Source organism: Pongo pygmaeus, chromosome 17 (assembly GCF_028885625.2).
Source record: "Pongo pygmaeus isolate AG05252 chromosome 17, NHGRI_mPonPyg2-v2.0_pri, whole genome shotgun sequence".
Lineage (NCBI taxonomy): Eukaryota > Metazoa > Chordata > Mammalia > Primates > Hominidae > Pongo > Pongo pygmaeus.
This window is the reverse complement of record NC_072390.2, coordinates 70,250,001-70,275,784: the sequence shown is the minus strand read 5'-3', so window position 1 is coordinate 70,275,784 and position 25,784 is coordinate 70,250,001. Positions and strand designations below refer to the sequence as shown.

The 25,784-nt window shown below is 34.9% G+C and overlaps 1 protein-coding gene across 47 annotated transcripts in view; it reads left to right on the top strand.

Annotated features, from left to right (window-relative positions):
* Positions 1 to 25,784, top strand: part of TCF4 (transcription factor 4) — a 366,378-nt gene that overhangs the window by 240,095 nt on the left and 100,499 nt on the right. For 7 of the 47 annotated variants that reach the window (XM_054461475.2, XM_054461473.2, XM_063653733.1 and 4 more), the window contains exon 1: positions 7,474 to 25,784. This exon is cut by the window's right edge and continues 2,052 nt beyond it. The exons of the other annotated variants lie outside the window; for them this stretch is intronic. The gene's annotated coding sequence lies outside the window, so the exon portion shown is untranslated. Of the gene's footprint in view, positions 1 to 7,473 lie in introns of those variants that run through there. 47 annotated transcript variants of the gene reach the window in all.

Genomic DNA, 25,784 nt, shown 5'->3' with positions numbered 1-25,784 from the left:
TTTCTTTATCCTTCCTCCTTTTTTTCATTCTTCCTTGCTGTGATATAAAGTTTTGATTTAATTCTGTAGAGTACTAGTATTCTTTGAAAAGAATGCTAATAAGCCTTATTATGTTTTTATACTTTAATATAAAATCATATTTAGATTTCTTAAAGTATATTACCAATCAATGCTTGCATATTAGTTTCATTTCATTTTTAATGTATTAGAAGAATAATAGGTCTTGCAAATGTGCTAAGATTAGATTAACCCAAACACCTGTGTATTTGACTTGATTTCAGTTCAGCTCATCCAAACAATTATTAAATGAATATATCAGAATAAGTCTTATCAGGAAAAAGAGTAAATTTTGTATGCTGATTATCATAGAGTTGGTGATGTTGAAGAAGCATCACAAAATTATTCATAAATATAGAAAAATATTGTGTAAATAAGATTGCCAATGGTGTATAGTCACTTTCAAGTATCAGTAAGTCACTTAAAATTGTACTCAGTTGTTTATTCTTTGAATTTCTATGTTATATTGAAATTGACTAATATGCCCAAAGGATTTTATAAGCAGATTTTAAGCGTGACGTTAGGGATGGATTTAATGTTGATGAAACTTTAGCTTTTAATAGGTTTTATGACAACTTCAAATGATATAGTCCTAACAGCTGTTTACATTTTAAACATGCCTGAACTTAATATGGACAATATTAAATGCATTTAGTGGACCTTTGAATGTTCTGAAACAATGGAATAACTGTCCTATAAAAGCAATAAAAAACTTAAAGCTATCTTACCCTCGTTATGCTTCATATTAAAATTAACTTGTTTTATCCAATGCTAAGATTAGGCAGAAATCTAGACAATTTCTAAGGAGTGCATTGGTGTGGCATTGGATGGTGGGTATATGCTTAATCACTGTCAACAACAATTTTCATAATTCGTTGTAAATTTTTAAGTATTTCCCTATAGCTAACTGGCCCCTTTAGAAAATTTTACTGGTACAGTGTTTTCTTTGCTGTTAAGACAATTTAGGTGTTGCTGCTATGTCGTGATACATTCAGAAATAGAAAAATAATTTTCCTTTCTTTCCCAATAAACAAAACTCGGGAATTAGGAATTTAGTTTTATTCTATTTAATTTTCAGTTTTTAGTGGTCAGTTTAGGATTTACTCTTCTTAGAAGATTTATCTTGACTAAATGTTTTCATGGTCCTTATGAAACATTTTGATGAATAGCCTTTTTTTCTGAAATACAAGGAGGAAGAAAATACAATTCAAAATGAAATTTTTATTGCAATTTTTTGAGCAAGAAGAACAAGTTTAGGTAATTTTATAATTTAATCATCCATTTACTCATTACCTAAAAAAATCTCAGCTCTATTTTTATAGCAATTTAACTTAGTTTGTGTAAGCTTTGTTGTAAATATCAATTGCTTATTACTTACAACAAGATCCACATGGCTTACCACCACACAAAATATTTATTTTAACTTGATTCCAAAAAAGGTCTGCAGTAGACACGGTCACACTTTTCTCCCAGGAGATCTGTATTTCTATATTTTTAGACCTCTGCCATGCTTTTTTTAAAGCTCAAATAAAATTATGACTATTTGATAAGAGATACTTCTTAAATTTGTTTCAGTATGTATGAGTATTTGTATAACAGATACTAAAAGATTGGAGATAATAAAAGATTTCCTTTGGAGTGATTATGACTACATAAAGACACTTATATGTTTTCTTTGGTACATATTTACCATGACAAATAGTAATAAATCTGTCACAATCTGTTGTGGCAACTCACTTTACCCCCCATTTTGAAATGGGCCCTCTCTTTCCCTTATGATAAAAGGAAGAAAACTTAAACGGTGACACTGCATCATCAGGTATTATTTGTGACACGCCTGTGGTACAGAGACTGGACTTCTTCTGCCACCATTAGGCTGGGTCTTCCTCCCAGGCAATCAGGAGAGAGAGGGGATTGCCTAGCCCTGTTTTGAAAACACTGCAGCATCTGTGGGAGAGAGAAAACATAGGCCTGGCCCGACATCATGTCATGGATCTGGCAGGATCCACAAATGTGTGTTTGTACTGTGTGCTGCATCTAGAGACCTCACGTCACTGTGGAAGTATGACACGATGGTGGGATAACAGAAGACCCACCAGGCAGGGTCTACAGGACAAGCACAGTGTGTCGGGAGGAAGCCTGTCCCTCTAGTGCACATAGACCAGTACTTGCTAAGGTGATTTTTTTTTTTAAAGGAAAGCCTGTGTGAGAGACAGCTATCTAATTGCCCACGAGAGCTCTGCTTATTACCGCAGTACATTTTTATCTTCTCGGTTCATATTTTAGTATGTTGCTCTTTTTAGTCACGTCCCAATTTCTCGTAGCCCTCGTTTTTTGCGAAGACCTTAGTAATAAAACGTTGTCTTTTGTTGATGTCAGAATTTATTTTGCATGTCTAAGCTCTTGAATCTACATGAGAACATCTTGTTTTGCTAGATTTCTACATTTTGGTTTTCCATTTCAAACCATATTTCATCTTAAACTCAATATTTTGCAACTTTACTGCTCATTTCAACAAATTTGTTTTGTATAACCTAATAATCATACACATTGAATCATGAATTCATACACAGAAAAATGTACTATAGTAAATTAAAGTTTTGGAAAAAAATGATTCATGATTCTTAACAGAAATTAACATGAAAGTACTAAAATCTAGAAAGTAGCAAAAAATTTTATATTGTGCTGTTTTAAGATACTTTCATCAAACACAAACAAAACAAAGACATTATCTTTTGGAAACTTTATTCTGCCTATCACATGTAAACATGTAAAACTTTTATCTTAGAATTTGAAATATTTCAAAATTATATACATTTTATCAGAAGCTGTTAACAACTACAAACTTTCTACTTCAAACTTTGGTGGAATTTGTCTCCACTTGTAATCCGATTTGCATCTTTAATGATGGTCTCACCATGACCGCAGTTGGAATCTCTTGAACATCAGATTTTTCTGGAAATAGGATATTTTATCCTTAGAAATAGTTTATGACCTCTCATCTCCAGTGATCTTTCCTAAAACTGTACTTTTCAGTGAAGTCTTTTTTCTATGTTAAATTACAGAGGGGTTTTGTGTGTGTGTTTTGTTTTAAAACTCAGGAGGACCTGGCAAACATTAAGTGGTCAGAGATAATTTGGGACACATGGATCCTAAGATAAACAATTTCTACTACTATAAAGATTCTAAAATAAGGTTTGGACACTTCAAGAATATTTGCGACATAAGTTAATCAATAGGTGGGTTTGAAAAATAAAAACAATGTGTATTAGATATTAGGTTCACCAATTTTCATAAGGAAAGAATTCTTAAATAAAATGAAATATTTAAGTATGGATTAGAGTTTCCTTTACGGAAGCAATTATTAGGGGTATCAAGAAAAATGAGTAATGCTAATGGCCTTAAATGTCCTATGTATTTTGTGTTATATAAAAACTTTCCTATTTGAAGATTTCAAACATGATGTTGAATCCGTATCTTGAGCTATTTAGGGAAAACCCCTTTTTTCCCAGGTGCTTGAAGAAATCACAAACAATTTAAAAGAGATATTGGTAAATTGTTTTTTCCTTATTAGTGGGCTGGAAATTATGTATGATTTAAACAATCAGTACTGAACTCAGAAATATATAATTTCCTACATCACTTTTGAAATTGATCATAGGGAAATCAGAACGATGCTTTTTCATGTCAACAAATTTTAACAAGTAATAATACAATTTTCTTTAAGATGAAAGTTTTATTGAAATATGATATTGATCACAAGTGAACTAAATAGCCATCTGGGCTCTATCCTTTTTAGGAAAGTCTAGAAGTAGCCGATTGTGTGATAAGACATAAAAGGAGGAACCTCTTCAAGGTTCATCCCTGCAGAGATAGATACTTTGTGAAGAAGTATAATTGTAAGTGTTTAAAATATTAAGATAGCTCTCAGTATTCACTTTTAAACTTAGTGTGCCCATTTTCTAATTAAAGATATTGGAATATGAGGTTTGGATATTAAAATTATGCTTATTAATGTTTAGGCAAGAAGGAGGTTAAGAGTGGCACAATTAAGTCATCTCAAATAGGACGAAACTATTCACACAATTTACACGACATATATAACATGACAATGGGGAACAGTGAAAGCTGAGAAAATATTCATGACAAAGTATTTTTGTGTGTGTTCAGTTAATGCTGAATTTGCTAAACCAAAGACTTCTAGTTCAGCATGTGCGGTTTTTTTGTGTGTGTGTGAAAACCAATCTTATCTTCTCTATTGCACATTGAGACTATAGAGTTTATGATTTTTATGAATTGCTGGTATATGAAAAAATATAGGAGAATCTTTATATTTGTTTTCATTGGAGGCTTTTGTTCCATTAAAAATTTTTCAGAAAGCACCCAAGAGGCTTGCACATACTCAACATATATACTATTAGGCATTCTAATATCCCAGAAGTTTACTCAAGGATTTCTGAATTTTTGTTTGGAATTTTGGAATAATGAGCTCCTTCATCCACTATCCTCCTCTTCTCTGCCTTGAAGCCCAATCCTGCACCCTTTAAGAAAGAAGGCTTCTGGTGTGCGTATTTTAGATAGAAAGAGAAAAGAAATATGAAGGAGAAGACAAGCATGAATGTTAACTGTGGATGAAAGGTTTGTGTATTTTTGAGCTATTCCTGCTTTATCTTTACAAACAAAAAGGTTATACGCCCCAAACACTCAAACAAAACACCACCAGTTCATTCCTTCCACCAGAAAGAAGCCTTCCTGGCCAGCAGCACCCCATTTTTCTACTCAGTAATCTCTCCTAAGGAGTGGTGCCTGATGTATCTTCCTACTCTCCAATGTGTTTTTATTTTTAATCAAGTATTCAAAATACTATTTTGCATGCTAAGATTTATCAGGACTTTTGTTAAGATGTTAGCAGCTGGAATAATAGCATTTAGTGTAAAACTGGACTTATTGAGAAAAGAGAAATACATTTCTGGGAACTGCTATTTTGAACTTTATCATTTTCACTGAAGAGTATATTTTGGTGTGAAGTTTTGGACTCGAGAGTGGTTTAAATTACTGAGAAGTGTAGGAAACCACTGCAGGGCTGCTTTACCCAGGGAGAATTATAACAGGGCTTGCATGTATTTTGAAAATAAAACCTTTTTCTATGGCATCCAGCTTAACTGTGAATTTATATTTACGAAATAATGTAGATAAATGCCTTGATAATTTGGTTGAATACCATTTTTTTAACTTTTAAAATTTAATTGATTGAAATAGTTTTATTTTCTAACATAGCAAAATGTTCTCCTTTTTTCCAGATCACTGACAATTTCTGCATTTTCTATGTTTTCTTGGTTTTGAATAATTCTAAAGGTTTTCATTGAAAGTAATGAACCAGGAATTGGAAGGCTAAATAAGATTCTCTTAGATGTGGCAGTAATCCTAAAAGAATAAGGAGTCTCTTCGAGAATTGACAAAGTTGTGTCTTCTTAAGGCAAAATCCATACTTGTCAGGCTGTTGACAGACACTTGCTTTGTCTTGGCTTTTGTTTGATTTTTTTTACATAAATTGCACTGGATTATTAAACTGAACATAAAATTGCACCTCAAAGCAATAGCACAGGATTTTCAGCCTTGATCAGTTTTGACTATCCCAGGATGTGTGTGTGCACGCGCGTGTGTGTGCACCCATGTGTATGAGTGTGCTTCTTTTAAAGGAATAGGAGTTTTTATAAAATGTGGTGCAAAACTTGTAGTTTTAAATACTTAATTATTTTATCTGGAAACAGCAGCATGTGAGTGATTCTTTTTTAAGTTGCAGCTGCTGCATAGGTGTAGAGCTATTTGAGGAGTTTGATGCTTTACTTGAGCATATACTCCCTCTTCAGAGAAGTTAAGGTAGTGCAGAAGTTTCTGCATTTTGTAAAATTTCAGGGTTGAAAATAAAGATGCTTTATGATTTGGTGAGATGAATAGATTTCACTTCTGAAAGAATGTGCAAGTTGTATTTTGAAAGGAACATTTTAAGAATTCTACTTAAGTGGTTTAGTGACATCCACTGTTGTCTCTTGTCTGACTTTGTCATCTGAGGAATTAATCATAAATAAGCCACTAGGGATGAAACTTGATATATAAGTGCTTACTTCCAGAGTAATAAGAAGAGGAACTGTGTGTGTGTTAAATTCCAGTAAATTTATTTTGATTATTCCGTAGAGCAGGAAATAGGAACATTTCGTAGTGAAGCTCTCTTCATAGCAAACTGTAAAGAAAATTTCTCAGTGTGTTGCCATATGTTGGCAGTGATTAAAGGGCATTTCCTTTGTGAAACATGGAGCCATATTAGAAAGACTTATATTTTCTCATAAAAATGACCTTTGCAAGTACATTTAATCATGAAAACTGGTGTCATTCATCACACACACATAACAAAAAGTGTCACTGTTAACCACTTGCTGTTACCATTAGGGATTTTAGGAAAATGCTACTTTGGAACAATTATTTTGATGGCATCTGAGAAAGAATACCTAAGTGTCTACAGGAGCCTCCTCCCTCCACAGCCCATATCATTCTAAATATGCCTCCTGAATTATGCTCATAATAATATTGTAATGGCTTTCATTCTACCGATTGGCACAGTATATCATTATATCATTAGCTGCTATGAGAAAGCAGTTTCAAGTAGGTGGCAGATTCTTAGCATTCATGTTTTCAAGTAACCCTGTTTGGAGAATTGGGTTGTTTCACAGGTGCTCAGGTACGTTAACACAGTACAATAATATTTTCTGGCTTGCTTTTTATGAAACGAACTTGAAGTACAAAATAATTTAATAACAAGTGGAGTATAAAAACTGGGGCTCTAGCTTAAGAAAGTTTAATAACTCAAGACGTTAAAGGATGAGAAAAAATTGTCTAAGGAGGCAGCAGTGTTTAGCTCATTTTGCATTACTACTAAAGCTGAGATTTATTAGGAGAATGTTTATGGCCTGATTATTTAGATTGTTGAGTTAGTTTAAATTTTTTAAACCATTTGATCAAGTAGAAAAGCACATTTCTGTATCTATTGTACTATTTGAAAGTATTGTTACATAAAATAAATTCGAAATTCTGCCATTTAATACTCAGGCATATGATTCAGGAGTGAAATTGCGTTTCCAGAACCTTGGGGTCCCTCATGTACTATCTTAATATGAATTTTATTTTTAGAGATATATAAGACATTGGCACATATAATCTGTGGCTTAATTGATAACAGCAAAGAAAATGGAATTAAAAATATTTATTATGAACAGATATAGTTGGGATTACAAAATTCAAACTGCAGTCAGTAATTATTTTACAAATAAATGCTATTTCATTTTCCCTTTAGTAAATATATTAGTAACTTCACCCAATATTGATGTAAGTGAAACCCGACAGTAACAAGCTGGGAGTGCCCAGGTAGAAGGGGAAAAAAGCATGTTCATTTATTCATTCATTCCTTTCTCCGTTTATACTTATTCAAAGAGTATTTTTCATTGCAGCTAAAAACTAGACACACCATGTAACATGGAACATGTCTTTTTCTTCTGTGTATTCTTATTTAAATCGTGGAGCTTTTCAACTGAGATTCTTCACGTTTAATGAAATTTGCAGTCTTGTGTCACTTGCATCACAATTTGTAGGAATAACCTTAGCATTTTAAAGAGTGTACCATGTAGCCTTTTGAGAAAGTCATGCATTTGAAAAATAAAATAACCCACAAAGGGTAACACATGGACTTTTGTCCCTTAAGCTGATTGCCCTTATTCACTGGTCACCACCTTGACGAGGGTGAGGGATATGTTTTAGATACATCTTTTTTTGTCTTATGGCAACCAGACTCACTGCTTTACTTATGTGTATTACTCTGAAATATATTTCCAGTGAATGAATATAGTAGTAAAAGTGGTGTAGCAGGGTAGAAAAAACACTGCACTTAGACATAAAAAGACCTTTCTAATTTAACATCTGACAGCCTCTACTTACTCACCCAGTGGCCTTGGTTAGGTCACAAACCTGTTTCTCTGTCTACAAAGCAGGTATAAATAGTGCCTGCATAATAAGGTGGTGTCAATATACTAATAACAAACCTTTATCAAAGTACTTATTCCATGCCAGAGTACTTATTCCGTGTTCTAAGTGGTACACTCTTACATCATTTGCATCTATTAAATCATTTATTCCTATAAAAATCCTATGACATGGGTACTACTGTTTATTCAAGAGACTTAAAAATGAGACACATAGAGGTGAAGAAACGTGTCTGCGGTCACACATAGTAAGTGGCAGAGCTGGGAGTGAGACCTGGGCAGCCTGTCTCTAAAGTTTCTGTGTTCTTAACCATAATGCTGTCGGTGCTGCCTGTAGTGTTTCAGACACTCTGTAGACCAAAAAGCTCTCTACAGCAAGATTGTCGTTAAGTTAGCAAGTATTTGACTATCTACAATAAATTAATGTTCACAAGTTTCATTTCACTGTAGAATGATCGTCAGTATCTCTGTATAGTCATGTCCTATAACTTTTGCCCAAGCAAATCAGTATGCCAGGCAGTCCAGGGGAGCATCTGTGTAAACAAAGACAGTATAATATAGTAGAGTATGAAATCTGATCAACTGGGTTTTTAGGGGGCTATGTCACTTCCTAGCTGCACAGTTATTTGTAAAATAAGTACTTATTGGGGTTTGAATGCGTTTATGTAATATCCTTGAATGTTGCATACTATTGTTACACATAATTAAAAGCAGTGTCATGCTATTATCAGTAACAAGGTAACTACCTTTCTTTTGGCATTTGAGAAACAAATCTAACATGGCAGCGTACTTAGGAGTAGTTAGCAGCAGAATAGAAACTAAGACCAGGGTCTCAACTATGTGCAAAAGAATTTTACCTAACAGAGGTCACTTGCTTTTTCTGAAATTATGTAATATTGCTTTTTTTTTTTTTTTTTGAGATGGGGTCTTGCTCTGTCACCTAGGTTGGAGTACAGTGGTGCAATCATAGTTCACTGCAGCCTCAAACTCCCAGGCTCAAGCGGTACTCCCACCTCAGGCTCCTGAGTAGCTGAGTACACAGGTTCACACCACCACACCTGGCTAATTTTTTTTTTTCTTTTTTGGTAGAGACAGGGTCTCCCTGTGTTGCCCAGGCTCTGCAAACCTATCTCTATCAAACCAAGACACGTAGTCAGCCCTTTTAATCATTAGACCTAGTGGTCTGCAAAGTTTGTGTTGGAAATATTTTCTCTATCCTCTCTTTTGAACTCGTACATCGGCTATGATGCCTGGAGCTGCTTATAATGTGGTTCCCTTGGCCAGTAATTTGTTTATGCCTAAATCAGCCTTGCCTCTAAGTGATAAGGAGATACATGCTTTTTCTTTTGTTTTCTGTCAGTGATATTCTATAATAGGCCGGGAACGGGTCTGCCCGAATGATGCACAGCCCCTTGGTGAGGCTGGCTATAGCTCTCCCCCGCAAAACTGAAGGTTAGGCCTAAGGTATTAACTTTGCCTGGCAAGATGAAGATGTGTGGACTAGGTAGACCTGTGTGGCAGTCTGTTTCTTTTATAAAGTAAACAGAGTTCAGTTTGTTTAGGACTGCTTAGGTAGATTTCTTACACTGAGCAGGAATATTTGTACAGATGTTTTAAGGTAAAGTCAAAGAATGGCTAGATTCTAGGCTTTGACGCATTATAATGTATCTTTTCTCAATGCCCCTGTTAAATTCACAAAAGAAAAGGTATTTTTGATCATCGGCTATGAGAAACTTAAAACACTTTTTTTTAGATATAAAGGCTGATTTAGTTAACTCTTCCTGCATTTAAAGAAAAAAACATCTGCTGAAAGTAGGGAGGGGAGGTGTGAGCGGAAGCGTGGTCTCCACATTCCACAATGAATGTCTTTTCCCAGCCAATTTTAATTTGCAGAAAAACCAGGCACCGAGTTAGATTCCTCGGGAAAGGTCCTTGTTGGCTGGTGAGCCCTGAATTTCTTCCGTGTACCCCCTGAACAGGGACCGATGCTTCAGTTCACAGAGATAATTTTTCTCTGGAAAGCTGATAGATCTGATTTAGCCACCCCTCATTTGTAGTCATTGCCACCTTGTGGATTACAAAGGATATTGGTTTTCATCAAACTTCCATTTCGATTTGGCTTTTTATGGCACGTACACGTTGGCAGTGGATTGCCGTGTTCCTCACCAAAAGGATCCTGGTTTGTTCAGCAACACCTCACTTCTCCACTCACAGTTCATTTATGATTCTGATGAGAGTGTTTTTTCAGGAAACACACATTTCACTTTTTGACCTAGGAGCATCTGTTAGAATTTTTTTTTAATACTACTTTGGCATTCTGAAAGTGTTAATGTCTTTCATATCTGTTTAATGCTATTTAGGGATATTTATGATCACCTCTTGGTTACTCAGGGTAAAGTGTGTCGCAATTTTTTTTAAACAGACAGGAAAGCATTCACATGAGGAAACAGATTGCTTTAAACATGTGCTTCCTGTGACAGTAAAAAGAACAAATTAGATTTAACACTGTGTAATGAATGCATAAATGTGTACATTTAAGCTTTTAAAAGCTTTATGTTCAGTTCTGGTCACAACAAAAATTGAGTCACCTGTAAAAATTAAAGATGCCTGGGGTAGTCTCAGACTTTTGAAATGCCCAGCAATTGCAGTCCTCGCCTGACGATGCCTCGTTGGAATGATAAAAAGCATGATCTATTAGTGCTGGAGAGAGCTAGAACATTACAAGGCACATTCAGAGGTTAAACCAGGTTAGAGTCAGATTCCGTACATTTAGCAAATAAATCAGAATTTGTTGTGGGGGGGAGAATACTTCACTCTCATCTTCCTCCCTAAGAATCAATGAAAAAATCAATTTTCGGGAACCCCATATATTCCTCTGTCTTTCATGAAAGAAAAAGAAGGAAACCTGATGTTTACTTACTAGCATTTACTACAATTTAATTATATAAGAAAATGACTCTTTTTCTTATGTAATTCAGTTTGTGCTTTGTATGCTGGTAGGGAGTGAATAGAATCTGAGTTAATATTTCCAGTTAGACTAGAGTGTGGAATTGGAGGGCCTGAATCCTCTCCCCGGAAGAAGAGGCACTCATGGCCATTTCCATCTGAGCCTGCGGATAGTGCCTCTCCATCCCCTGTGCTTTCAAAGCTAAGGATTTGTGGCACGCTTGCCATCTCTCTGGCCAAGGAGGGCCAGGACAGAGTCCCTCAGGGGAGGGCACATAGTTTGAGGACATCTGACTCTCTTATATCACATACTGAGGTACTAATATCAAAACAGACTGCTTGTCGTTGCACGGTGGGGCAGTGCTTTTTTTGGCTGCCGTGGTCGAAATGAAATGGGCAAGCTGTAGTCCGCTTGGCATCAGAATGGGCTAAGGGAAGCAGGGGAATCAGAGTCAGACTGTGAATGCAAGTCACAGCCAATGGTTAACTTCCTTTTTGTGTGTCACTTGGCAGCAGCAAGACTGATGGTGATTTTTTTTTTTAACATGGGTGAGAGTTCAGTGCCCTAGGAAGAGCCGTAGATGCTGTTATTGTGCTTCCTCATACAGTTGACTTGTGTTGATTTCTTGAGGCCAGTACAGCTGTTCCAAGAGCCAGCTCCAGGAGCTTTGTGCGTATGTACATGGCCATCGGACGTCGGATGAAAAAGGTAAACAGATGAGAGGTGATCCATACAAAATCTCACTGCTGATCACTAGGCAGTCTTAGGGGAATCAGGTTCTGGCATAAGGCAATAATACCAAAGAATAATATATAGTGCACTTGAAGGGATACTCCCTTGTATACAGACACCCAAAGATATTTTTAAATTATCACCACTCCACACCCCTCATCTCACATACAAGATTCAAATCAATTTTGGACTGTCTGGAAAATGTAGGACTAAAATAGCCAGATTGAATTCAGATAAAATTACCTTCTGCTTTTTTGGGAGGTTGTTGCTTTTTGGTTAGCCACATTATTTTCTTTGAAGATTCATTTGGAAGAGAGTTTGGTAGAATTTCTAGCCTCTCTCAAGATTTTCCTCCCATTTCTCCGTTTGCAAAGAGCTGTTCCCCAAAGGCAAAAAGAGCGAGTTGCCATCTTGAGCGAATTGTATGTTTAGTGAACACCAAATGGTCTCAAAGTTACCCTAAATTTTCATTATATCTGGTTGCTTTCAAATACTATTTATTCCCCTCAAAATTCTTAACCATTTATTTAAGATATCAGGAAGATGACCAACTTCTGACAACCCAAAAGCAGAGAAGGAAGCTTAGAAATAGAATACCATTTGTCTGGTAATTAGAGTGTATCTCTTAAGAGTTCGAGAGAATTCTGATTAATCTTTCTGTTCCAACATTCTCACATAAAATTAGCACACCTTTTAAATTATTATCTAGTATTTAAACACATATTTTTGAGTCTTCTTAATGCAACAGGTTCTGGAGACACTAAAAGTGTGTTATAGTTTTCTAAAAAACTTCATTTTTCTTACATTTTAAATGTTCTGTTTGTGCAAAATTTCGAGAATCACCATAAGGGCTTCTTTGCATTTTTAATTTAGTAACTAACATATGAATAAATTTGCATATTAATTAGTTGCAGATTAAATCATGCATACATAATTGCCTCCTTACTGTGTTTAATGTTTGTCAAAATCTCCAGCCTGGTTTGATGGATGTCGTATGAAAGATTACAATTTGATGTACCCTTGGAAGTATTTACACCAATAATGCAAGATTCTTAATAGCAGAATTTTCTAGTTATATACAGTTACTAATAAACATGTAAGATAGGTACATGTCCCTTTGACTAAAATTTTTTCTTTGCACCAAATCATTTACTATTCATAATCATTAATGCATCTCCTAATTATACAGCATATGTCTGTTAACCCTTTCATTGCTGGCCTTCAAATGGTAGCCTCTTTCTTTTTCTTGCCCCCTAAAGAAAGCAAAATTCTTTGATAATATTCTGAAATTACTCGATTGCCTTTTATTTATTTCTCTCCTAGTATATGGACACACCTCGTTTGCCATTTATTTTAACATACAATAGATAATTATATGATCATTTTGTATTTTCTAGTTAAAGATCATAAAATGACCCACGTGCACATGGTTTGTAGCTGATGGGCTTTTGCCTTTCTGTTACCAATGCTGAAAAAAATTGAGATATTTCAGATACTTCATATAAGTAGTAAAAAAAAATGTATACACAGACATACTCTCTATTTAGGAGGGTAATTGTAGGATAAGTAAAAGTATTTAAATTGTATTTAATTTCATTTTGAATATTGAAATGCATTTAATGTATCATGATCAAACATAGGATGGAAATGTGATTTTTTTTATTAGAACTGAGATCTCTGAAGTAGAAACTGACAAGAGAATAGATGCTCTTGATTTGACATAATTTTAAAATGCCAATAAATGTTTTCTCAAATTTCTTCAGGTATTTAATTTTTTAAGTTTTATCTTACTCATATAAAAAGTAGACCAACTGGCTTCTTTTTTTCCTTTTTACTATTTTGATGTCTAAGCTGCTTATCACACTGTATTACCCTGCATTAATGAGTATTCCTACTGTGCAAAATTCTATCAAAAATGATGGTGTGAATGTCATTTTTAATTGGAAGTTTATACAGTCAAATTTATAGTACACAACAAAAAATATGTATGTAGTTCTGCTCCAAGCCTTTTTTTAGGCTTTTGATCTTTTTAGTTTAAGTATACATTTTTATTAATCTAAGTGTCATTTGAAAATCTACACAAATATGACTACTTTTTTGTTAATACCATTGTATTATGGAAGAGAGGGAAACTAAGGCGTAGAGTAATTATAATGTCTGTAAACTGTAAGAAGAACAAATACAAGAATGACCAAGAATAGATTTTCAGGGGTCTTTTTTAGACATGAAAACTTGCTGACCAGTTCTGTATGTTTCACAGAAGTCAGAATGTATGATTTCTGTCTTCTTTATTTTTGAATGCCTGCATTTATATGCCTAGTAAAAAGACAAAGGTTAAAATGAGTTGAAAGCATAAACAGCTGATTTCCCTTCTTTGATTCTTTCATAGGAGAAATAATGTCTCCTGGTCACCTACCTCAGGAGCATTTATTTTCTTATCACAGGACACAATGAACTATTTATTGATTTAACACAACATTCTTTTACAACATGCAATATTACATTAAATTATTTAGCAATGTGAAAAATGAAATGAAAGCTGCAAAACTTATAAAAGGAAGCAAACAGTCAGACCTGAAACATATTTATCCACAGCCATTGTGCCTAGGTAATTCAGGGCATATGGTATGTAAATGATATTTGGAGATCCTTGCCAAATCTACACACGACGGGATAAATTAAGGACAGGTTTCCCTGGGTGTGAGTCCCATGATTGTGGCCGGCACACTTCCTGCTTGAATGTGTGTGTTCTGTTCTTGTCTTTCAGCAAGAGCGTCACAGAGCATTCAGTGGCCAAATCTGGTCCTCAGCTGACTTCTAAGACATTATTTGCAATTCCCAAGAATTGATTTTATGATTAAATTTAAAACATAGTACCAATTTGCCAAACTTTCCCTTTGCTCTCACATTTGAAAAGTAAGATCTGAATAATTTGTCAGGATATGTTTGGATATTAAGCCATTTAAATGGGTATCTTTGACATTAGAAATTGAGTGCCTCTGAGCTTCTTAGTCACTGAAGAAAGGTGTTCCTGAGTAGTGACTTTTCTCTAAGCTAGGCTTAAGATGTTTCCTAGAACAGACTAGGAATTATTTTGAAGCGATTGATAATTTTGGTTCCAGGTTGGCCCAGTAATAATTTATTAATTCAACTTGACAACCCAAATTACTGGTATCACTTATTTTTGAATTATTATTTTGAAGCATATACTCTCATTTCTAGAAAGGTGAAGGCACTGACTCCTATTTAGAATAAACTTTAAGTAGGTAAGAGGTTATGCTGTTTTCTTTTTTTTTTGAAAGGAATGTCTTTTCTAAGCTAGGGGTCTTAGCTCAGAGTTTTTAATGCTTTAAATTAAGGTTCATTTTTATCTTGGAATCATGCAATTGGAGATTTTGATTAGAAACTATGGCAGAATTTTTTCTCCTATAATTTGTTGGACTATACCTAAAGAGTGCATTTACTGTGAACACTTAATTATAAATAGAAGACTTATATGTTATTTATAAAAGTTATTTCGGGGTATTTTAAGACATGTAGAGTATGGCTTAGGATGTTTTATTGTTTTTACTATTAAGAATAATGCTTTTACTAAATAAAACTGCGTTTCTTTTATAAAAGATAATGCTCTTAATATTATGGTTTTATTTGAATTAGCAGTTTAGTCTGTGTCCCTACATTCCATTTCATTTATGGAATGCAAATAACACACTAGTTACTGCGTAGAAAATGAAATTAGGCTGAGTCCTTGTTCATTGCTGTGTAAATTGGGTAAAAATCAGAGGAAAAAAATACCCTTGAGATCGATATAAATCAATACTACTTGACACAGATCCAGCTAAAAATTCATGAAAGGGGTCATAGTTCTGGAGGAGTTTATATAATTATCACGTAGCCTATAGTTTGTGAACTCAGGGCAAAGTTCTGAGCTGGTTGTTCTGGGACCATTCCTTGGTTCATTGAAACTACTTTGCACAGCTGTGCTTCAAACTCAACAACAGAGAGCAAAAACAATATTCACTATAAAATAAACCTCGTCCTGCCTTTCAGCTTCACTGTGAACTTGCAGTCTTGAAAACAACAAAAGGGATAATCGCAATTGAGATTACAGAATCCAGATTAGACGTAATACACGATAGGGTGGTATGGCCCAATTTTACTTACATGAGGCAAGTGCAAGTCCTGTGAATGCCAACATGTTAAGCATCATAGCCACTTATTAAGATGTTAGCTTTAAATGTCAGTCATTGGACCCCATTTGAAATGAAGCACCTGCATTTTATTCAAGGAAATTAAGGTATATTGGGGAATGCGGAGGTGAGTTGAGGGGTTTTTTTTTTCTGGTTTTTTTTTTGTTTTGTTTTGTTTTGTTTTTTTTCTGGTGGGAGAAAGTGCCATAGACAATAGAGAAAAAATACCTCAAGTATTAAAAGTCTATTTTTATACACTGTATGATTCAAAATGACTGAGCAGCTTTGAAATTTTGTAGAAAGAAAGGAATATAAGGAGAATAAGAAATGATATTTGCATCTTTACAGACAACTCTGTATAGCACATTTAAGATTCTGGCAATTTCCTTACAAGTATCTGAAAATTAGGAATTATGAAGGAAACCCAGACAGATACTTAACTATAGCATTGCTACCAGGTGTCTCTTTGATATCAATGAGTTAGGAAACCTTAAGAAAAAAAGGTTAAAACATCCAGAATGATAACTTATTTTAGCATATGCTTTCAGACAAAGTATTTCTTTGTTAAGAATGTAGAAAGGTTTTATTTAATTGTTCACATATATTTAGTAAATTTTTGGTGGACTTGACCGATTAGGCTTGTTTCATAAAAGATGTGGGCTTCTGCGTATTTAGATCTTAAGTTTATTTCAAATTGGCCTTTATAAAACTTTAGTGCCTTTCTCTTAGAATTCTAGTCAACAAAATTATATTCATCAAGTATATACATCACAGAAGTAACTGGTGATACAGAGTATAGTTTCTAACATATTGTCAAATGGAGTCTATATCTCCTCAAAGGGAAAGAAACCCTGATGTGAGTCAGAAGTTCTGGGTATACTCACTTGGCACTGAATCAGCTTAAAGTTCGAGGTTGAAAAATTCACAAATATTTATAGCACACCTACTAAGTGCCACGCCTCCTGGAAGGTGGACAGCAATGGCCAATGTTTCTGCCATTGGAAAGATTTGCACCAAAGTGTGTATGGCCACAAGTAGTTGTACAAATCAGAGTTCATTTTGTAATGCTTTATAAGGGTCTGGTACCACTGATTCTCCTTGCAGACTAATAAACACAGCGCTTATATGACTCTTAAAAATACAGTGATAGCAAGTGCATCCTAAATGATGTCATCATGTAGTCCATGATAACAGTGTAATATATGTTATAGAGATGGAATCAGCCACATGGCTTACCGTAATTGTTGTTGAGGTCCTTTGTTACGAACATATATTTCTGTTAACAATGCAACAAAATAATTTTTTAAGCTGTTTTTTTTTCTGTACTGCCTCAAATCTAGATAAATGGAATGTGTTGGAAAGGACAACAAATAAAAAGTTAAATATGTGGAAATGACATGGAAAGCACCTGTTTCTTCTCTTTGTTTTCTTTCACGTCATCAGGAAATAATATTTAACCATAGAATATGGTGTCCCTCTAAGAAAATGTTTATAATTGAATGTTCAAAGTAGAATATAGATTAAATAAGTAAAGGTGACTTGCCAAAAAAAAATTAAAGAACATGTGAAACAAACAGAAGTCTGCATCACACATAATAAGTGGCGTAACAGTATCACCTCTCAAAAGTGACAACAGATGTGTCCATCTTTATGCCTTTAGCATGTTGTTGGCATTATTAGTTATTGTATTGAGAGAGTAGCCACGCTATACAAGAGAAAGGAAGGTAAATTAGATCCCTCACGCCCCCTTCTTCTGTGAATTGTATATGTTTTTGAATACACTGTCTGCCAGGATAGCAAATAAAATTTGGTTCATCCCTGATCTTCAGCAGATTATAATCTAGGTAAAGGACAGACCAGGTTCATGAAATAAAAAATAATAATTAGAACATTTGGAAACTAGGGGAACAGCTCCTCATATTGTGTGCACGTTTTATCAGTGTAAAGTAGATATAGCTCTATTGAAAATTGTTGTCTAGTAATATGCTCATTTTCCCGTTTCATGAAGACTTATTCTCAAATGGAAGTTACAGCTGGCTATCATGTGTTTTTCTGACAAACTCTCTTCTCTGTGGACATGATGATTTCTGTTGTTGTGGAAAGGAAGGAAATAAATCTCTTTTTGTTCCTCATTCACTCAATGAGCAAAATGTGATTGAGCTCCTATTGTGTGCAGATTATATTGTTGGAGCACAGGACAAAGAAAGCTAAAGTATCATCTTTGTTTAGAAATTTAAGATATCTGGGAGCAGCAAGGTGGATGCCTAGTTTATTTAACAAGGCACTGAACTTTGCTGGAGAATCCTATATTCTAGAATATAGTCCTTATCTGGAGGTGACTACAGAACCTGATTCTGGATCACAGAGAGCTTGCAGATCTGGCGTGATTAAGGCAGTGGCCACAGATACTCCACTGAGCTTCTGTCTAGCAGCTTCTGTCTGTCTCTTCCCTGAAAATCTCAGGGACCATGTGGAGTTTTGCTTGGTCAACTGGAGAAACAACTTTTGATTGTTTTTGTGTTTTTCAGAGATTGATTTGCCAGAGATATTACATTATAATAAAAACATAAACACAGAATTTAGGGATTGGAACAAAGGTTATGTGGTCACAATTTAACACAGTTATTTGAAAATTATTGGTTTATAAGGAAACAGATTTAGACAAAGCTAGAACTTATGCAGGTAAGTTACAAAGCTAGAACTTACTCAGGCAGTTGCTCACGTCTGTAATTCCAGCACTTTGGGAGGCCGGGGCGGGCGGATCACAAGGTCAGGAGTTCAAGACCATCCTGGCCAACATGGTGAAACCCTGTCTCTACTAAAAATACAAAAATTAGCCAGGCGTGGTAGTGGCGCATGCTGGTAATCCCAGCTACTCAGGAGGCTGAGGCAAGAGAATTGCTTGTGTTGTTGTGAGCCAACATCACACCACTGCACTCCAGCCTGGTGACAGAGCGAGACTCCGTCTCAAAAAAAAAGAAAATGTAATGGACACAATACATTTAGATTTTTAATAAAGTAGACATATGTTTATTGCAGAACATATGAGCAGTTGATTAGTTAAAGGTATCCAATGTGCCAGGCGTGGTGGCTCACACCTGTAATCCCAGCACTTTGGGAGGCCGAGGCAGGCGGATCACGAGGTCAAGAGATTGAGACCATCCTGGCCAACATAGCGAAACCCCATCTCTACTAAAAATACAAAAACTATCTGGGCATGGTGGCACACACCTGTAGTCCTAGCTACTCAGGAGCTGAGGCAGGAGAATTGCTTGAACCCGGGAGGTAGAGGTTGCAGTGAGTCGAGATCGCGCCACTGCACTCCAGCCTGGCAACAGAGAGAGACTCCATCTCAAAAAAAAAAAAAAAAAATCCAACATTGCTGGCAAGTTTGAAGGTCACAGCCCATGTACAAAATTGGTATATCTCGAGGAACTCTTGTCTTTATCATACGTTCTGTACGATTTCCTTGCACACAACACAGTTACCATATGATGGTACTAAGTAGATAGAGGTCCAGACCCCATAAAGAACATGGCATTCAGTTCCTGAACAGATATTAGAGAACACGCCCCACTTGGCAGTAAGGGATATCTTCAACTAGAGGGAAGGGTGAGAGTTGACCTGTTTGTCCTTTTGACTCATAGTTAGAAATGCTAAAGTTGTTTTATGTTCAAAATGCATTTGATAATCATGCCTGAAGAGGTCGAAGTGCTGACATTGTTGAAAACAAATACCCCTGTCAAACAAATAGAGACAATTTTCATGTCTTTGGTTGGTAAGCACCATAATTTGGCCTTTGGCACTGCTGTCAGTAAGCTAGTTGATGACTTTTACATCAATTTTTGGCCCAACCATAAATGAAGGAAATAAGACCAATACTGCCGCAGTACTTTTTCTCACTCATCACCCATACCTGATTCAGCTGGGTTAATGTTAAAAGCCAAAATTTATCAATATCAATTTTTTCCCCAAATCATTCTTATTTTAGTACTGTTTATGCTCAATAAAAGCTTATGAATTTCTTTCACTGTTATTTAATGAAAACCCAGAATTTTTTAAAATTGCACGTTATCTCTTTAAAAAAAGTCTTTTAGATTACTCGTGGGATTTACTCTAAGTGCTTGTCTTTTAATAGAAGATGATGCAAAACTTGTCTCACCTGTTCCTTCCTGGTCGTGTCTGTGTTTATGTGTGGGGTGGGTATATAAGTGCTTTTGATTAACAGAATGAAGAGGGTGCTTATTTTGAAAACTCAGTAGTTAAAATTCAAGTTTATTTTGAGTTAAAGAACACCATATTTAGATTAGGAATGGACCAGTGACCTGCTTAAGCTTTAGGTTATCGATTGGCCTTGAGGGAACTTAGATCTGTTAAACACGAACTTGAAAAGGCACTTCAATGACGGATGTACGTTGGATGCTCTCACTGTATGGTCATTCACTTGCATTTTAAAATTTATGTTTTGTTTTTCCTTTATACCTACTCTTTTCATTCCATTTGTCTGAGGTGGCCATTAAAGTATTTGACAATTGTTTGTTCTCTGCCTAGCAAGTTGTCCTATTGCTCCATGATGTGAAACAACAAAGGTAATCAACAGTTAGAAACCTCAGGAAATTGCTAGAATCTTCACCCCCAAAGAGGGTTAATAAACCCTAGATAATTAGTTCATTTAGAGTGAAAATCATTTTCATTGTGATAATCACATTTCCCCTCTGATTATCGAGCAATGCAATGGGAAGCCTGATATTTATTCGCAAATTTTTTAAAATTGAGAACATCCTGTGCTGAGATTCCAGTCAGCTTCATCAATCCATTTTTTGTTAAAAGTTTCTCAACTATCATCCTTCATCCAGACAAATAAACATAACCAGGATTTCCCCTCTAACTTTTTGGGAATTCATTTACACGTATACCAATTTGACGGAAAAAAACAATTGTCCTCGAATTTCATTTGACTCAGGTGATTGTGGTAAGCTGGCTAACCGGCTTCATCTAGGAAGTGCAGCAATCTGAGTCAACTTCCTCCATCCCTGTTTTTACATTGTCCAGTGTGATGCTTCCTCATTGTACCAAAATAGAAATGGTTTGTTTTTGTATCAGACTTGGAGACTGGCTATGGATTACACTGGGTTAGGATAAGGGTTTGCTATTTTTTTTTTAAAGAACATTCCACTTATCCCAAGGGAAAAAGATTGATGGCCTGGGGAAAAATAAGAGGCATCATGAAATCTTTTCTCCTTAAATAAAAATCACATCTAGTCTTCAGATGTGTCAGTTGCACTATCTTTGTCTAATTTCATTTAATATTTGAGAGATTTAGTAGTAAATTTATGACTTTTGCAGTTACTTTGCAAAAAATTGAGGAAGGAAGAAGTGAATTTCACTTTGAGTCAAATGTATAGGTTCCAGTGTAATTAAACCTAAAAATCTATATATTCTGGTCTTGCTACTTGGTATTACACTTTACCATATCACATAATGCTATTAGCTACAGTTTACCTTATTTGCAGGGTGATGCCGTTTTGTATCTCTGGTTTGTTGAATTTCGTAGAAGATGTTATGTTCACGTAGATAATGGCATACTCATTGAATTCTTTACCTCAGACATGTGAAAATATGTGGAAAAGTGGGGAAATGAATCTGATCAGATTTCATTGTATACTGAAATTTGAGAATCTGGTTTTTGCATCTATTTTGCATGCTGCTATGTCTCCAAGCCATCTATGTCTGTGTGAGTTTTTATAATGCCACATAAAGCAAAATGAGAAGTCTCTTCTTTCTTCTAAAGGGAAATAGTGTCACAGAAAGGTAGAAGTCAAATATTTACTTATGGATCAAAAATCTAGTTAAAAAACAACCCATTGCTTACCTTAGTAATCAATGTGAATTACTTTCTAATCAATATGAATACAAGCTATCTGACCAGTCACTCAGAAAATAAATATTTGATCATGTGATAAACCATTTGAATGTCTACATATGAACCCAGGTCATATAAAAATAACCAATTCAAGATAACATAGGAAGTCACTAATAAAGACACAAATAAAATTAGATTTCACAGTTTATGCTGATATTTTGATACTTTTCTGTGATAAAAGCATCTTCCAAACTAAATGTGTCCATATTTGAACCATGTAAATAGTTAAAAGTATTTTACCTGAGAATATCTAAATGATGCCAAGAAAATAAGTTCATGCCACTAAAAAGATTGAGATGATTTGTGCTTTATCTGACTTCTTCGTGTAATATGGATTTACTTCAGATAAATATATTTTCTACTTACCCGATAAGTATGTTTATCTGAGATAAATATTTTCTCCAGATATGTGTGTATATTGAAAAAAAATTTAAAATAATTAGGATCCCAACTGAAAAAGTAAAAATCTTAATTTCTTAATAAGAAAACAGTTATTTCATAGTCTTAAGATTTCAATACAAAGAAATATGGGAATATACATGTAAGAGGTTTGTTGGTGTTCATTATTAAATTGCAAGGCTGTCTCAAGTTATGGTCATCAGAATAAATTGTGTGTGGGTGTGTGTCTGTCTGTCTGCATCCTACTGTTAATAATTAGATCTTTTATGAAGTTGTACTCATACCTATTAGGGATTTTTGTCATTGCAGTTTAAGTTGAATATGAAACATTAATCCTTTGTTGGGTCTAAGCTATCACCATTTATTACAGTTTTTATAACATTCCATATATATGCATCTACTAACTAAACATCAGCCTTAATTTAGCTTATGAATTAAATTTTTTGTTAAGAGTGACTCCTACTGGAGAGCAAAAAATACCAATTAGTTTAGCTTCTAAATAAACTATACTCCTTTTTTCAATGGACAAGGGTAACCTCCTATTCCTTGGCTTGGCAACATTTACTATTCCTCTAAGTTTAAAGATGAGAACATAGATTTGAGTACTAACACATCAGCAGAAATTATATTTTTAAGTACATACATAATTCTCAGGCCAGTCGTGCTGGGTGCTCCAAAAAGATTTGTGATTGAATATCTTTGCTCCATTGGGAAGAGTTTAGCATGGTGCTGTATTTTTATAATTCTTTTTTCCATTTTAGCAGACTTCTGTTACCTAAGTCTATTTTAGGTGGAGCCTTTTTTTTTTTTTTTTTTTTTTTTTTTTTTTTGCTGCTGCTCTTTAAGGCACTCTTGCATAGAGGAAACAGCAGAGGAGACACAAGGAAATGCACTCTCCTTTATAACATGCTGCTGATTCTCTGAACTAGGTGTCCTCTCATTTAAGCCTCAAAAGAAGCTGTGTATTAACTAGATGAAGGAACTAACACTCAAACCTGTGATACAGCTTGGCCAGAGTCACTCTGCTGGGGAGCAGCAAGGTTACTCATCAAGATGTGTCTGACCCTCAAGTTTAAGCACTCTGATTTAATAACTTTGCTCACACCCTGATTCCAGTGTCTTAGTAGCTTTTGATCTATAAAATGTCATCTAAGGATCTTTGAGCCTTAATTCTTTGTCTTTAAAGTGGGAATGATAATACCTGTCACAGAGTACTAGTTATGGAGATTAAATAAGTGAAGGCAATTATTATATGTTCTTTAAATTGTATATCACTGTACTGTACATGTATTAAGTGTTGTTTTATTAGCAAATATCTTTTTGATGGGTAGATGTTTACCTGAGGTGGTTATTTAATTTATAGGCTGGCTTGTTCACACTATGTTATGTAATCATTGTATATTAATAAATATCACTATTCTCCTTAGGGTGTGATGTTTAGCTAATTCAGCCATGCTAGGCAAAAGAGGTCAGCATTGTAGAAATAAGCAATGTCTTATACTGAAAAAAAAAAAAAAAAGACAACAACAAAACAACAACAAAAAAACAACTTTCGGTGTTCAGTGACTTAAACAGAAACATGGAGTTGTTCAAATTCTACCAAGTTATATTCGGGAGGAGAAAAATGGGAATTCCTTCCATATGACCATTGTTCATTCATTCATTTATTCAGCTTCTATTTGTTGAGTTGCCTGCCTTACACTGCAATATGCAGGGCAGTTTGTGTGTGTGTAGGTGTTCATTAGGTTTATTTGCACTTTGCAGTAACCATGTAATATTATCATTATTCAGAAATAAAGGTAGAGTCTACTCTAATGAGCTCTGTGGTCGAGTGGATAGTTCAGCTCTTTACCCTGTAATAGTTTGTTATCTAATTGTTTAATGTATGTGCGATTGCCTTCACAATTAAAGCATTACTCTTTAGTCATATTTTCTCTCTTTTCTCAATTTTCCCAGGAAGAAAATTGACATGTCTCTGAACCCTGTGCATATCCCCAAATGGAGCTTACCCAAAGTTGGGAATCACTAAATAATTGTTCATGAAATGGTTGACTATAGCTCTTCATTCAAGTGATGTAGATTCTGAATATTTACTTATTCTTTAATGCACTTATTCATTCATTCGGCAAGTTTTTATTGAACATCTACCTTGTAGGTAATACTATGCCAATGCGTTGGGGATTTTAGGTCAAATATTTCCCAGTTTCTTATAACAAATGTAGGTGTGTGTTGTCAATTCTGCTTCACCTCAAATATATCTGTCAAAGACTTTTTGGAAAATTACAAAAGAACTGTAAACTTTAGATTCTAGAAGAAAATAAGAATCATGTGGGTTTCATTTAAGTGGTCAACACTTCTAGACAGTTTTGCTGGTAAGAATTTTTTTCCCCAAAAGTGGCAGAAAAAACAACTGGGTTCATTACCTACCCCCAGTGTCCTCAATGTGCTTTGTCTAAGCACCAGAGAGGGATGGTGGCTTTCTGTATAGTGTGGCTAACCATCATTCCCCATCATTTCAGGGATAACAAGGCTGGGCATGGGGGGCAGGGGTGGTACCAAGTAGGTAACCAAGTTACCTACTGCTGGTTAGGTAACTTGTCCAGTTATACACTACTGTGAAAACTGTGTCTGTGAAACAAGCAGTAGACTGGTTCAGGGTTCTGTAAAAATTGGCTGCTTAAGATTAAGACTTCTTTAAAATTATTCTGAAACACATGGATTTATGCATATAGCTTCAGTTGTTCTTATACTTCTGTTCTAACTCCCCACGCATCACACTAAAAATTTATCATGGATGATATTTCTGTCACAAAGAAAACTTCAAAGGCTGAGATCGCAGAAATGTCTCAGTTGACAAGCCACTGACTTGAGTTCTGTGATTGAAATGTACTCCAAGGTCAGCAAACCAAAACCAAACATCACTGGATGATAATACGTTCAGTGTCTCACTGGCTATAATTCATAGATCACCTTTCAAAGCAGTATATCTTTATTAATCATTGTAAATTTGTGCTTTTGAAATCTTAGACTCGTTTCCATTAGGCAATGAAGCCCAGAAGCTTAATGTTCTAGTCTCATTTTAATTTTTTCAGTCTTATGTGCTGAATTGTCAGGGTTTAAAAATCGATTTCACCTCATCAGATTAAAAATATTTATTTATGCACATGTTAACAATACATTAAAAGAAATGAGAGCTTCAATTTTAAAAATAGGAATTGTAGCTCATTAAGCCATGACAATTTGGTTTATATTTACATAATTAATAGAAAGGCATTTATATGTTTGCAAAATAGGTAAGAAAAGGTATTTAACGTAGATGAAGCAGAATGATTGTTTATCAAAAGAGTTTAGAGATCTTTCTAGCAGTCTACCCATAGAAAGTTAGGATCTAGAAAAGCCATCTAAATAAGGGAAGAAACAACAAAGAAACAACAACCAGGAAACTCCCCAACTTATCTCTTTAAATTCCAGCCTCTTTTCTAAGTGGTGGTTTTTACCTGCTGTCC